This window comes from Bufo bufo, chromosome 4 (genome assembly GCF_905171765.1).
Source record: "Bufo bufo chromosome 4, aBufBuf1.1, whole genome shotgun sequence".
Classification (NCBI taxonomy): domain Eukaryota; kingdom Metazoa; phylum Chordata; class Amphibia; order Anura; family Bufonidae; genus Bufo; species Bufo bufo.
Window position 1 is genome coordinate 368,592,239 of NC_053392.1, and position 16,393 is coordinate 368,608,631.

Sequence of the window (16,393 nt, forward strand, 5' to 3'; positions counted from 1 at the left end):
GGGCACACAATCTGATCCTGTTCGGCAGGGATAGGCACACAATCCGATCCTGTTCGTGACGTCAAAAATGCAATGGCCAGGATACGGGTGTAACGGCCCGTTTCAGCAGACAAGGGGTTAAAATCAGTTTAGGCAATATGCCCCTTTCTGAGAGACAGGCACAGCTACTGCAGAACACCAAACCCCCGAACTGGATACAAAATGGCACTCCAAACTGGAACCTCACGAATAGCTGCTAGCAGACGAACAGGAATCAGCTTACACTCCTGGCAATCAGTCTCTAACAGCTTACAGGGGATCCCCCCAATAACGAGACAAGGCTCCGTGTTGAGGGTCAAGCAGTGGTCTGACTGTACTTCAAGTACAGCCTCTTTTATTCATAAACCACAAACATAGTACTGCCCACAGGGTTTTGAAATACAACCAATCAGTAATTTACAACACATAAAATGTAAGTACAGCAACCAATCGTTCACGCCCCCAGAGGACCAGAAGGGAGACTGCGACACAGGACAGATACAACATATCCCCACAATGCATCATGGTTTCCTCCTCTCTGTCCCGGAGACAACCGGGGAGCAATCCAATTATCTCTCAGGACAAAGGGAAATCGCCAATACACATGTGGATACAACAGGACAGACATCACCATTTAAACACACAATGGGACAATGGCACAATAGAAACACACCCAGCATATTCCTCCCAAGCTGACAAGTTACACTTATTATAAATTGTTACAACTTTGTGAGTTTACATTGTCCATACATATAAATTACATCAATTTAAACAGTATAACTTGGGGACAAACCTATCCAAAATTCACTTGAATAGGTTCAGGGGTTTAAAAGTTAGTATGGGCCATAATCCTGAGGCAAGAGGCTTTTAAACAGTGGGGGGTTGAGTCCGCACAACCTGTCTGTAGGTGCAGATCACTATGGCGAAATACATATAGGCTTTTAAACAGGCCTCTCCAAAACCCAGTGGCGAGGTTGGTTTCGCCACAACGGATATTTAAAGTTCTGTATTTGTTGTGACGCCAATTGCAGCATGCGCAGGGTACTACCCCAGGGCCCTTCAAAGGTCTTTTAACGCACGTCCCAGATTAGGAATGCCATAGTGGTGTAATGGCCGATAATGTCTCTAGGGTGGTGATAATTGTGTCAACAGTGTCTCCTACCTGGGCTACGGCTGGACTCCTGGCTCACTTGCAATAAATTTGAGTGTAGTGATAGTAGGAGTAATAGAGGGATTTTGCAGCAGAAATGATGTCCAAACCTTTTGATGACGTTCAAACGTTTCTTTACTGAAGATAACTTGTATCCAAGCAGTATACAGCCTTGGTCTCTTGGTCCTAGCAGGTTTTAGCAATGATTGGCAGGAAATGAATGCTTCTGCTTTAAATCTGAGCTTGCAGGATAAGTTGTCTGCTTGGTAGCTCTGTAACTGTGGCAGGAACTAATCTTCTGCACTTTTCTTTAACTTATGCTGTATGGGGACAGACTAGCTGAGGAGAAATGGCTTTTCCTAGGTCTCTGAATTTAACTCACAGATGATTTCTCAGGGGATGCTTTCTTCCTGGAACTCTGGAGGTTGTCTGCAGTTTCTGCTTCTTCATCCAGCTGAGGCTGAAAGTGCTCAGACTTGGAATCTGATCAAGTCTCAGCCGAGAAAAGATCCTTGCTGTCTTCCTTATGCAGGGGTTCTCCTGAACGCTATCACACAGCCTTCCCCTAGCAGGCATAAGGCTACACTGACTCTAACTTCCTTCTCCACCCATGCTGCAGGATGTCGGAACAGCCCACCTCGCTCACAGAGGGGGAGCTAAGCTGGAATAATCCATTCCAGCCTAGATATACTAAACTGGGACTTGTACCTTGCCAATAGAGTTGCTGCCACCTGCTGGTGAACCTGGAAAATTACAGGAAACAATTACATTTAACATGGTTTTAGATGCACGTTTTTGGAGACATAATATAAATTTCATCAGATGACAATGTAATGGCTTTTAGAAGATAGTAGCGGGGTAGAGGCGTGTAGAAACACAACTCTGGGGTGTTACATAAATGTCCACAATGAGTATTACTATAAAAAATAATAATATGGATATTCCTGTAGAAATTCCACAGTGTAATACAGTAACAGCTAAGTAGATGGCATTTTAAAAATCTCAGCTACACAGTGCAGAAAGTTTTCTTGCAGAAATTGACCTGTGATGTGAATTTTAAAATCTGCAACATTTAAATTGTTTGTGCAGATTTTCAGTGCAGATTTCATTCTTTACAATGCAAAGGGTGAAAGCTGGGGCAAATCTGGTTCAAAATCTATGACAAAATCTGCAATTAAAATCAGAATAAACTACACTGCCCTGTACATATATCCTGAGGCCTGCTGAGGCCTAGTAAGCCACACAGGAGCACGCCAGTGTGTTGAAAGAAAAGAATCAAATAAGTGATGGAAGTCTGAGGAAAGGTGTAGCTTCTCAAACTGCAGTGTGAGAACAGTGAGAGACAGGGAGCCAGTGGCTGCATAAGCCCCAACAAGTTCATCATTGTATTAGGTCTGATTGGCCAATAGCCACTTAGAGACTCAAAGAATGTGTCTACAGGTGACTGCACCAATCATAGACTGACACAGAATCAGATCTGTAAATACCCTCCCTATGTAAGTATTGAGCGCAGGCAGAGGAAGCTGTGTTTGAGTATCTAATCTACAAGGTCAAATATAAAAGTTAACTTTTAATGTAGTAAGGGTAGACTCTCTTGGTCCCATACAGAATTTGAAGGTTCAGACAAGAGAAGTTAGCCATCTCAGGCACAACCTGACCCCTGGAGCATATGTTATGTGGTGCATAGTCCTCCAGGCTTTAGCAAGAGAGGCTCTACCATTACACTTACTTAAAGTGACAGTAACAAGAATATTGTGGACATTAGTGATGAGCGAAGTTTACAAAAATTCAATGTGACTACTTCAAATTTCTCTAAGAAATCCACTTCTTGATGAATTACTTCATCAAGAAGTGCATGTCTTTGTAAGTAGCATGCGCAATGACAGGGAAAAACGATTGTGCTGCCGTCCATCATTGAACCCCTCAGATGCCACGTTCATCGCTGATCACAACATCTGAGATGAAAAATTAGGGTTTTCAGGGGTTAATCGGTAAAAAATAAAAAAAATATATAAATCATACTCACCTCTTCCATTTGAGCCTGAAGGGGCCGTCGCGGCCATCTTGATTCCCAATTCTACGCAACATCTCTTGCGGTGCATGATTACGTCATCATGCTGGTCAGCGTGGTGATGTCATAAGTCAACACGCATGAAATTTGGATGCTGTGGCCTCTTCGCTCTCAAATGGATAAGGCAAGAATGATGGGGTTTTTTACCGTCATTTCAGGGAAAATTGATTGGTTATCATGTAGCATGAGGAAATTGGGCTTCGTGACTAATCAAATTATCTCTGAAATTCAGATCAAAGTCCACTTCAGATACTTCGATTCGCTCAACCCTAGCGGGCAGGGCATTCTAACTGTGTGGGTGCACAAAGATGGACATTGCATTATTACTGCTTGGGGAACCAAGAGGAGCGCTATTACTTTATAAAACATTGATTTTGGTGACCACACTAATTATCATCGGGTAATTGGAGGCACCTTTACACTAGCAGATAATCGCTGATAAGTGTTTCTACAAGGGCTTGTTAGCACTTATCTGGCTGATCCTTGACCTATGTAAAGGGACCTTAATGCACAGTACAAAATAAAGAGATATTATTGTAATTCTATTCCTTTCTTATACAATATAACAGTTATACAACACATTATATGTACATGACAAAAAAAGAACCCATAAACCCCTTTATCAAAAATAATTAAGCTATGGCTCTTGGAAAATGACTCAAGAAAAAGTAAAAAAAAAACAAAAAACTTGGACATTAACCCTTTCACGCCCAGCGCCGTACATGTACTGCGCTGAGCGGGTGTTTAAAGATGGCGCCCGCCTGCTTCTTTTAGCAGACACCCACGGCTCATGTCCGCAACCGGAAGTAATGCAGATCGTGGACATTTAACCCCTCTGATGCCGTGGTCAATCCTGACCAGGGCATCTGAGCGCGGTGAAGCCGAAAGTGCGCACTTCCCTGCCCCTTCGCTGTGACTGACAGCCGGCAGTTTGGCTGGCATTGTCAAGCTCTCTGCATAAGCGCTGTCAGTCTCGATGAAGGGGCAGAGAAGGAGGGTTGGTTACCATGACTTGAAGCATGAAGGCCACTGCCCCCTTGACTTCAAGCATGTCTACAGATGCGGGCCGGCAGGGGATAAAGGAACGTTTTCAGAGCTTTTGCCGCATCTGCCTTCAGGAACAAAACAATCGTCAGAAACACACTGCTGGCTACTCTCAGGTACTGCTGGCGGCAGTGATGGCTTTTGGAGGTGACAGGTAGAGAAGGCCTTGCGGTTCACCCAGCGGTCGTTTTGAGGCAAACTTTGTTCGTTCGCGATTTGCCGAACATGCGAACATATGACGATGTCCACCTGCGCCATATTATTTTACATTGCGCCAAACTTTGACCCATGACACATCCATCAGGTGGGACAGGACAGCCAATTGAGACATTTCAGCACATGGACACACCCCCTACCCTATAAATAAATCCAGATCTGGCCGCCATATTACAATCAGTCTTTTGCCAGTGTAGGGAGAGGTTGCTGTGTGGAGCAGGGACAGACTATTAGGGACACCAAACGCTAGCTAATAGGGCCACAAAAGTCCTTTAAAGGACTGGTATAGGTGTGCTAGCGATAGGTGTGACATACTGAAGGGTGTGATATACTTATAATATACACTGCCTGTCCAAAAAAAAAGTTGCCACCAAAAAAAAAGGTCACACATTCGTTGGACCGCCTTTAGCTTTGATTACAGCATTACAGCATGCATTCGCTGTGGCATTGTTTCGATAAGCTTCTGCAATGTCACAAGATTTATTTCCATCCAGTGTTGCATTAATTTTTTACCAAGAGCTTGCATTGATGACGGTAGAGTCTGACTGCTGCGCAAAGCCTTCTCCAGCACATCCCAAAGATTCTCAATGGGGTTAAGGTCTGGACTCTGTGGTGGCCAATCCATGTGTGAAAATGATGTCTCTTGCTCCCTGAACCACAATTTAACAATTTGAGCCCGATGAATCCTGGAATTGTCATCTTGGAATATGCCCGTGCCATCAGGGAAATAAAAATCCATTGATGGAATAACCTGGTCTTTCAGTATGTTCAGGTAGTCAGCTGACCTCATTCTTGGAGCACATAGTGTTGCTGAACCTAGACCTGACCAAATGCAGCAACCCCAGATCATAGCACTGCCCCCACAGGCTTGTACAGTAGGCACTAGGCATGATGGGTGCATCACTTCATCTGCCTCTCTTCTTAACCTGATGCGCCCATCACTCTGGAACAGGGTAAATCTTGAATCATCAGACCACATGACCTTGTTCCATTGCTCCAAAGTCCAATCTTTATGCTCCCTAGCATTTGAAGCATTGAAGCCTTTTTTTCTGGTTTGTCTCACTGATTAGTGGTTTTCTTACGGCTACACAGCTGTTCAGCGGGAGCAACACCGTCAGAATCCACAAACCACACTCCCGGCGCTACACGTCCTGCCTATTATCCACTCCACTCCACCTTCCACTGTCCCATCATAGCGTTTATCTGGCAAAAGGCAGGCTTCTATGGTCCAAATGTTCGAACTTAAAAAGTTGATGACACCGGATAACCCTCTTGCCAACGGCTGACCGCCGGCTTGTAGGAACTGCTAGCCCGCCAACTACTGCCATATAAACTGGTAGACTTGGATGCCTTTATAAAATTTGTGGCCATTGGCACATCACAATGGAAGGTCCTTAGAAGGAAATATTTCTCCCAGAAGGGCATCCCAGAGCTATATGACCATGTTTAGCGGCAAGTGAATGTATCTCTGGCACACAGTGTCGGTGCCAAGATACATCTGACCACAGACACATGGTCTAGCAAACACGGGCAGGGAAGGTACATAACTTTTACTGCCCACTGGGTGAACTTACTGACGGCTGTCAAGTATGCAACCCGTGGCACCCGTGTGGATTTGCTGTTACCGCCACGGATTGCATGCAGGCCTGCCTCTTCTTCTCCTCCTACTACTTCATCCGCCGTCTCCTCCTCTGCTAACTCCTCCTTTTCCACTGCTATCGCCTCTTCTGCTGCGCCCCCTATGCTCCCCAGAACCTATTTGACGTGCAAGGTGAGACATTGCCATGCTGTGCTGCAGCTGTTGTGCCTGGAAGCCAGCTCTGCGGTCACAGGCCGATCAGTGGCTAACCTCGCTCAATTTGACAGTTAGTAAAGTGGTGTGCGACAACAGTGCCAATCTGCTGAGCACGCTGAAACAGGGCAAAATGGCACACGTGCCGTGCAGGGCTGGGACAAGGCCATTTGGTGCCCAGGGCGAAGATGGCAAACTGCGCCCCCCCCCCCCCCGTTTTTAAGAAAGAATCAATGTTGTTTCAAAACAAGAATATACTTAAAGCAATAGAACAAAGGACTGTGGGACTTTGAAAGTCACAGACACTATAAAGTTCCCCCCCATCATCATGTGCCAGTATAAAGTCCCCCCCATCATCATGTGCCAGTTTTGTAATAAGCCCCCCCAATGTGCCAGTAACACTATTGTAAAAAAAAACAAAAAAAAAACACTTATACTTACCTAAGTGTCAGCGATGCGATGCAGCCTCTTCCTGTGTCCCACGCTGTAATGTAAGGCTCAGGCGGCACGATGACGTCATTGCGCCGGCCTCTGATAGGCTGCCGGCCTAGTGCCTGCAGCCAGGGGCGTACATAAAAATCACTGGGCCCCATAGCAGGAATCTAAATTGGGCCCCCATTCCCCTTTTATAGCCCCTCCCTTTGTTCCATGAACTATTCTTGCTGCTGCGTTTTATAATTTTTGCCATCAGGGCCGGAATGGGATTACAAAACAGCCCTGGCACACAAAAGAGGTATAATAGATGCAGATGTATATTATATACAGCAGTGTACAGTTATGTGAGGTACGCGGTATAATAGATGCAGTGTGTACAGGTATATAGTATATTCCCTAGTGTTCTGATATGTGAGGTACAGGGTATAATAGATGCAGTGTGTACAGGTATATAGTATATACAGCAGTGTACTGATATGTGAGGTACGGGGTATAATATATGCAGTGTATACAGTATATACAGTAGTGTAATATGTGAGGTACGAGGTATAATAGATGCAGTGTGTACAGGTATATAGTAAATACAGCAGTGTATTGACACCTCGTACCTCACATATCAGTACACTGCTGTATATACTATATATCTGTACACACTGCATCTATTATACCTCGTACCTCACATATATAGTATATACAGAAGTGTACTGATATCTGTACACACAGCATCTATTATACCTCATACCTCACATATCAGTGCACTGCGGTATATACTATATATCTGTACATATTGCATGTATAATACTGTGTAATATATGCAGTGTGTGTGCATGTATGTGTGTGTGTATATATATATATATATATATATATATATATACAGAGCAGTGTATTGATGTGACACATAGAAGGTATAATACTGTAGATGCAGTGTTTATAGAAATATGTGGTCAGTTATGCATTATAGTCACTGTGAGGTACATGAGGTAGTGGTAACTGTCTGAAGTAGTATACATGAGTGAGCAATGAGTAAAAACAGGGCATGGAGGGGGGGGGGGTAAATGATGAAAAGTGGAGGACCTCCTCTTACCTCTCCATTCCAGTCTGTATGGATCAATACAGAGCTGCTTGTGAACTTTTAATACTTGCTGTTAGGGGTTGAAGGACCTGTGATGATGTCATCACAGGTCCTGGCAGATGTACCTTTGAAACCTTGGAACTACACCATTTTTGGTGCAGTTCCTTTGCTAGATTCTGCAGGACCTGTGATGTTGAAGATGATGTCATCACAGGTCCTGGCAGATGCACTGTTCTAACCTGGGAACTACACTTTACACTGTGCAGTTCCCTTACAGGACCTGTGATGACATCATCAAAGGTCCTTTAGCTTTAGAAAGGTAAACAGGAGTAATTAGGGGGCGGGGCCTCTCCTCCACTTCGGTGCCTGCCTGCAGCCTATCAGAGGAAAGGGAAGGGACACGCCTCTCCCTCCCCTGCACTTCCGCTGGCACAGACAGTTTACAATGGAGATGAGCGCAATGGAAGCGCTCATCTCCCTGTGCCCGGCGGCGGCTGCTCACTTGGGGGGGGGGGGGTCATTTTAGTTGGGGGGGCACATGGGGGGGCACAGCATGATGTAGGGGGGGCCGTGGCCCCCTCTGGCCCCCCCCTGGCGACGCCACTGCTGGCACTTCACCTGCGCCCCCCTCCTGTCCGCAAATGGTAGCGCCCAGGGCACCCGCTCCTTCGGCCCCTGCCTTGTACCGGCCCTGGTGCCGTGCATCGCACTCATCCTGAACTTAGTCGTGCAGCGATTTGTTGCCAAATACCCCGGGGTCCAGGGCGTCTTACGGCAGGCCAAAAAAATCTCTGGCCTTTTTAGAAGATCTTACACGGCCATAGCTCGCCTTGCTAACGTTCAGCAGCGAAATCACTTGCCTGTGAGACGTCTGATTTGTTAATGCCTGACGCGCTGGAACTCCACCTTGTACTTGCTTGATAGGCTGCTCCAGCAGAAACGTGCTGTTAATGACTACCTGTACGAACTCTGCGGTAGGACAGGTTCTGGGGAGCTTGTTTTTTTTTCACCACGCCAGTGGCTGCTCATGCTCGACACATGCAGACTTCTGCGACCATTTGATGAGATCACCAAACTGGTCAATCGCAGCCAGGGCGCCATCAGTGACATTGTACCTTACACCTTCTTTCTGGAGCGTGCATTGCGTCGCGTCATTGATCAAGCCGTCAAGGAGCAGGAAGATGAGAAAGTCACAATGCTGAATAAATTCCCTGGGGGGGCTACTCCATCTGAGACAAGTCAGCAGAAGTCTGAAGAGGAGTCAGAGGAGGAGCAAGAAGAGCAGGCTTTAAACTTATCTGGGATCCATGGTGTTGTCCGTGGATGGGGGGGGAGAAGACCAGGGATGACATTCTCCTGGGCGATGAGCAGGAGCCAGGGTGCTCCACCTCTTCCAATTTAGTGCAAATGGGAGCCTTTATGCTCCAGTGTTTAAAGAGGGACCCTTGTATAAAAAGCATAAAGGGCAAGGACTAGTACTGGGTGGCAACGTACTTAGACCCCCAGTACAAACACAAAATGGCAGACATGTTACCAGCATCACAGAGGGCTGTCAGAATGCAGCATTTCCAGGCCTTGCTTTGAGAGATGCTGCATTCTGCTGTTGCGGGTGCTGGCAGAGGAATTTCCACCCACAGAGAAATAGTTGCGGGTACCAATCCTACCACGCATGCAAGAAGAGGGCGGTTTGAAGATGTGTTGGTCACTTCGGATATGAGATCATTCTTGCACCCAACCCATCGACAGTCGCCCTCTGGATCCAGCCTCAGGGAACACCTAGACCAACAGGTGTCTGGCTACATCGGGTTAACGGCCGATATGGACTCTCTGAGAAGCGAGGAATCCCTTGATTACTGGGCGTGCAGGCTAGACCTTTGGCCAAACCTGGCACAATTTGACATCAAACTCTTGGCTTGCCCCTCGTCCAGTGTCCTGTCCGAAAGGACGTTCAGCACAGCGGGGGGATCGTGAACCATAAGTGCACTCGCCTAGCTCATGACAGTGTGGACTACCTCACATTTCTAAAAATGAATGAAGCATGGATCTCAGGAATTTAACACCTGTGACGACCACATATAATTGAATTTCACCTATTACCATTGTTTTTTTTTTCAAGAGGGAGGATTTTGTTAGCCATGTTTTTAATCCAATTTTATATTTTTAGTTCTTTTAAACATATGTATTTGACATGTATTTGTACTGGCCTGCAGTAAAATTTATATCCAATGACCGTCTATTATACCTCCAGCCACATAATCACTTTTTTTATTTTTTATTTATTTATTAAATTTGTCTCTTTATTTTTCCATATAATAGGAGTACAGTGGGGGGGTACATGACGACAATATCTCATTTAACATTAATACAATCAAACACTTCATATAATTATGGTAGAGACAGATATATCTTCACCAAAAGGACCGTCAATGTTCCCACCCTCTGTTCCTATATCCAATATAAAAAAAAAAAAGAGTGTTGTTTTTCTCCCTTGCCCCAAGCCAAAATCCCCCCCCCCATTCCCTTTTATGTTGTCTTGCTGTCTCCGGAGCCCGGCAGAATCGGCAGGAAACCCGTCGAACATGCAACTTCCTCGCACATAAGGATAGCGGTCCCGACCGACCCCAACAATCAAGCTATGACCATTTTGCCCATATCCTTTACCATCGTGCTAACAGTTTTTTTCGATTTTTGAATGCGATTTTTTCATAGTACTTCACCTGATCCATCAGTTTTTTCCATTCTGCAAGGATAGGGGGGTCAGCTGATCCCCATTTTCTTGCAATTATTACTCTAGCTAATAACCTGCTCTTCAGCCAGACTATGAGTTACTGCCTATTAAGGTTATCAGGTCCCAGTGTTCCCAAAATCGCGAACTCGATTCCCATTCCCATTTGTTAACCAATAATTCATTAATTTCTACCCAGTAGTGCTGTATTTTTGGGCAGCTCCAGATCATATGGTAAAAATCGGCCTGTCCAGATCGACATTTTGGGTGCTTAGCTCCTTTTCCCCCGTAAATATTCGCAATCTGTTGTGGGGAAAGATACAATCGGTGTACTATTTTAAATTGTATGAGTCTAAAGTTAGCAGAGATGGTAACCCAGTTTATATTTTTATATACCCTTACCCAATTAATATTAGTGTCTCCTCCGATTTCCCGTTCCAACATCTTTTCACTTTTAAAGTGTATCATATTAGCTAATCCATCTTTAATTTGCTTATAAATCTGTGATATGGAAGTTTTTACATCTTTCCGGTGAAAACTAAAATCCGTGAAACTATTATGTACTACTTGATGTTTTCTGTCCGGTGAATGCCTAATGTTTGGGGCCTGTACTCCACTGGCCTACATTAAAAATTATATACAATGACCGTCTAATATACTTCCAACCACATAATGACTTGATCTTTTCTGTACATTTAATGCATAATTTTTGGGGCCTTTAATGTAACTGGGGAACAGTAAAATTGTTATACGGTGACTGCCTAATGTACCTCCAGCCACATAATCACTTAATGTTCTCTGTCCAGTGAATGCCTAATGCTTGGGGCCTGTACTTCACTGGTCATTACCATTAGGGCATCCGAGGGCCACCAGGGTTTTCTAGGTTCCTGTGTATGGGCATCTCTACCATCGAGAGGTACCCATACGGATAGGAGTTAGGGCCAGGAACAGGGATTTATAGGTGGTGACCCTTTTCCTTCCCTAGCGGTGAGGCCTAGTGTCTTTTCCCTTCCTTCTTGTTGTCTTTTGGTGTTCTCCCCTACTACATCCGTGACATTATCCAGAGCCAATACCGCCATTTTTTGTTCTGATCTGTGCAGCTATGGATGCTATCTCTGCACTGGTCGAACAGCTGCAGAATCTGACTTTGGAGGTAGCAGACCTCCGTGCGATGGTTTTGCAGATTCAGAGTCCACAGGCTGTTGGTTCCGGTGGTTGGTTCCAGGCCTGCCCTAAACCGAAGGTAGCTCTCCCGGACAGGTTTTCTGGGGGTAGTGACAATTTCATCCGGTTCAGGGAGTCATGTAAATTATACTTTAGGCTGCGTCCATACTCTTCTGGTGATAAGTGTCAACGTGTGGGTATGATTATTTAATTGCTTAAAGAGAATGCCCAATCTTGGGCTTTTTCTCTGCCAACCGGATCACCGTCTGTCCGGTCGGTAGATGAATTCTTTAGAGCCTTGGGTCTTATCTATGACCCGAATCGGATCTCTCAGGCCGAGACCAAGTTATGGGGTTTGCGGCAAGAACGTTCTGCGGAGACCTATTGCTCTGAATTTAGGAGATGGGCTACGGATACAGAGTGGAACGACTCTGCTCTCCGTAGCCAATTCTGCCAGGGTCTCTCTGAGAGACTGTAGGATGCATTGGCTTTTCATGAAAATCCTGAATCATTGGAAGCAGCTATGTCCCTTGCTGTACGTCTTAATAGATGCCTGAGAGAGAAATCTAGGGGTTCTCACCTTCAGGACGTACTGTCCAATAAGGGTACTGCTTCCTTTGACACTTATGGTGTAAAGACACGGGTGGTTGTGCCTTGTGATGAGCCTATGCAGTTAGGAGGAGCTACTCCTGGAACTACTGGAAAAAGCTTGGGTCATGTGAAAGGAGTCTGCTTTTGTTGTGGCAAGAAGGGACATTTTTTAAATATTTGTCCGTACTTGTAGCATGAAGGTGTAAACAAAAAAAAAAAAAAAAGTTTAATCCCCAAATTACTATTGGTAGTGTGGGTGGGGAGCAAGAAAACCTACTTTTGTCTTTTACTGGTAGTACCCGTTTTCTCCTGTCTGCCGAGGTGGCGCTAGAGTCCAAAACTGTGAAAATCAAAGCATTTATCGACAGTGGGGCAGGAGTTAACTTGATTGATTGACAGTTTGTACGCATTCACGGGTTGATTGTCACCGCCAGCTCTCTGAGAAGCTGTGGCAGACGTTCTTCTGTACCCCTTGCATGATGTTCTTTGTTTAGGTTTCACTTTGTCATCTCTTTTACTTCTCCCAGCTGTCATCTATTTACACTGATTGCCTCCCTTTATATTCCCTCCCATACTGCCTCACTTTGCAGCTTATACTACTTCCTGGATTGTGTTCACAAGAGGCTGCAACTGCTGGTTCCTCAGATAAGTCTTTTCCTTTATTTGTGTTTCCGTGCTGGCTTGATTCTAGGTGACCCTGACTCCTTCCGTATTAAGTGCAGGGAGCCGGTGGTCGTGTCCCCTCACTATTATAGGGTTTTCAGGTGTCACTCAGTCTAGGTACGAGGGCATGCAATTATCTATCATAAAGATCTTAGCATGGGCATAGCAGTCAGGGAGAGCTCTAGGGGTTTTATAGGGCTCACCCATATGTTCCTTTGGGATCAAGTCAGTCGGATGTTTATTTATAACTTCCAGTTTTCTGGAACACCATCCGTGACATTGACTACTAATGCATTAGAGAATAGTATTTCTGTCTTTGCAATTGACTCAGCACCTCTTGCCCAAAAATGCCTGTCGCAGGTAGTAAATGACATTCATTTAAGAGTGGGTGATTTGCATCAGGAATCTATCTCCTGTTATGTATTGGAGGGTATGCCTGCTCCGTTGGTGTTGGGCTTACCATGGTTAAGCAAACATAACCCTAACAATGATTGGCAATAGAGACAGATTCTCGATTGGAGTGATTTTTGCATGGACAACTGTCTTAATGCATCGTTCTCTATGGTTACCAACAAAACTGTACCCTCGTTAATTTCTGAATTTTATGATGTGTTTTCTGAGAGTGGTAATCAGAAGTTGCCTCCGCAATGGGAGTATGACTGTCCCGTCAATCTTATTCATGGAGCTAAATTGCCCAAATCTCGGTTGTATAATCTTTCGGAACCCGAAAGAAAGGCTATGCGAGAGTATATCACCGATAGTTTGGCAAAGGGACATATTAGACCATCCAAGTCCCCAGTGGCTGCTGGATTTTTCTTTGTAAAGAAAAAGGATGGTACCCTGAGACCATGTCTGGACTTCCGTGGGCTCAATCGTATTACCGTCCGTGATCTTACCCCCTTCTTTTGATTCCGGATTTGTTTAGTCAGATTGTCGGTGCCAAGGTGTTCTCTAAATTGTATCTGAGGGGGGCATATAATCTGGTAAGGATCAAGGAGGGGGATGAGTGGAAGACCGCATTTAATACCCCTGAGGGTCATTTTGAAAACCTGGTCATGCCCTTTGGGTTAACCAATGCTCCTCCGGTTTTTCAACACTTTGTCAATGACATCTTTCATCATCTGGTGGGGAGGTTTGTCGTTGTATCCCTTGATGACATACTAATTTATTCGCCTAATATGGAGACTCATCAGGATCATGTGAGACAGGTGTTACAGATCCTAAGAGAGAATAAGTTGTATGCTAAGATGGAAAAGTGTGTATTTGCTGTACAGGAAGTGCAATTTCTGGGTTACCTGCTCTCATCCTCAGGTTTTCGTATGGATCTCGAGAAGGTCCGTGCCGTGTTGGACTGGGATCGACCCGAAAATCTGAAAGCGCTTATGCGGTTTTTGGGGTTTACCAACTACTACCGTAAATTTATCTTGAACTATTTATCGGTGGTTAAACCTTTAACAGACATGACTAGGAAAGGTGCTGATATTTATATCTGGTCTGATGCGGCATTACAGGCCTTTGCTGCTGTGAAAGAATGTTTTGCTTCGGCCCCTATTCTGGTGCAACCAGACGTGTCTCAGCCATTTATTGTTGTGGTTGACGCGTCTGAGGTAGGGGTAGGAGCAATATTGTCACAGGGTCCTTCACCCAGTAAATGGCGCCCATGTGCATTTTTCTCTAAAAAACTCTCGACAGCAGAAAAGAATTATGATGTGGGGAATAGGGAATTGCTGGCCATTAAGTTGGCGTTCGAGGAATGGCGGCATTGGTTGGAAGGAGCAATTCATCCTATTACGGTAATTACGGATCACAAGAATATGGCCTACTTGGAGTCAGCTAAGCGACTGAACCCAAGGCAGGACAGATGGTCATTGTTTTTCACCAGATGTCACTTACCGTCCTGGGGTTAAGAACGTCAAGGCGGATGCTTTTTCACGCAACTTTCCAGGGGGGTGAGTCTAATGACCCTAGTCCCATTTTATCTGAAGGGGTGGTTATATCCGGTCTTTATCCTGATCTCGAGGCCAGGGTGTTGGAGGCACAGGAGGATGCTCCGGACTTTTGTCCTCAGGGGAAGTTGTTTGTTCCCTCCGAATTATGTCACAAGGTGTTCGAGGAACATCACTGTACGGTGCTTGCTGGGCACCCTGGGAGTAGATCGACTGTCGATCTCATCTCTCGCAGATTCTGGTGGCCGGGGTTGCGTAAGTGTATTGAGGACTATGTGTCAGCCTGTGGTACCTGTGCACGTGCTAAGGTGACTAATGATGAGCGGGAGGTGCCATATTCGATTTTGCGATATTTCGCGAATATTCAATTGAATATTCGTCTTATATTCTTTGAAATCGAATATTCGTCATTATTCTATTTATCTCGAATAATATGCGATAAAAAATTTCGCGTATTGCGATTTTCTTTAAACTGTATAAGGCAACTTTCATATTGGTTGGCTAATATGTGTATTTTACGAATATTCGCTGTATTGCTATAACTTTGTTTTTTAGACTATTACGAGTATAATGCTGTACATAAGGAGGAAAATTATAAATCAGTAATGAGAATCGTTACTGATTTATAATTTCCCTCTTTATGTAGGATAGTTTATGCTATGCGACAAATAGCCAATTACATATGCGAGTGAATCGGGTGCATAAGGGCTGTATGCTATTGGGTTGGCTTGGTCGAATAGACGAAGATAGAGAATATAGCGCTATATTCGCTATATTTGACAATTCTACCAAGCCAACCGTAAGTAACAGTTGGCTTGGTAGAATTGTTGAATGTCGAATATAGCGAATATAGCGCTATATTCTCTATCTTCGTCTATTCAACCAAGCCAACCCAATAGCATACAGCCCTTATGCGACGCGATTCAATCGCATATTTAATTGCCGATTTATCACATAACATAAACTATCTTACATCAAGAGGAAAATTAAAAATCAGTAATGAGAATCGTTACTGATTTATAATTTTCCTCTTAATGTAAGATAGTTTATGTTATGTGATAAATCGGCAATTAAATATGCAAGTGAATCGGGTCGCATAAGGGCTGTATGCTATTGGGTTGGCTTGGTCGAATAGACGAAGATAGAGAATATAGTGCTATATTCGACAATTCTACCAATCCAACACATTAGTGATAGTAGTAATTTTTACTATCACAAAATTTGGGATCCTAAATTACTAGCACTAATTTAGTGATATTAAAGTAAATTACTAATATGACTAATGGGTTCAGATGGAAAAAAAACGAATATACGTTATAACGAATATATTTTAATATATTCAAATATTCGCAAATTTACGAAGTTGTAATATTCGTACGAATATTTCGCTTTTCGAATATTCGCGCTCATCCCTAAAGGTGACACATACTCGGCCTTCCGGATCTCTGCTTCCATTGCCCATCCCATCCAGATCTTGGACCTATTTGTCCATGTGATTCTGGTGGT

The 16,393-nt window shown here is 44.4% G+C and overlaps 1 protein-coding gene across 2 annotated transcripts in view; it reads left to right on the top strand.

The window, feature by feature from the left end:
• LAMA2 (laminin subunit alpha 2) overlaps window positions 1-16,393 on the top strand; it is a 1,085,231-nt gene that overhangs the window by 338,048 nt on the left and 730,790 nt on the right. The gene's annotated exons all lie outside the window — the stretch shown is intronic.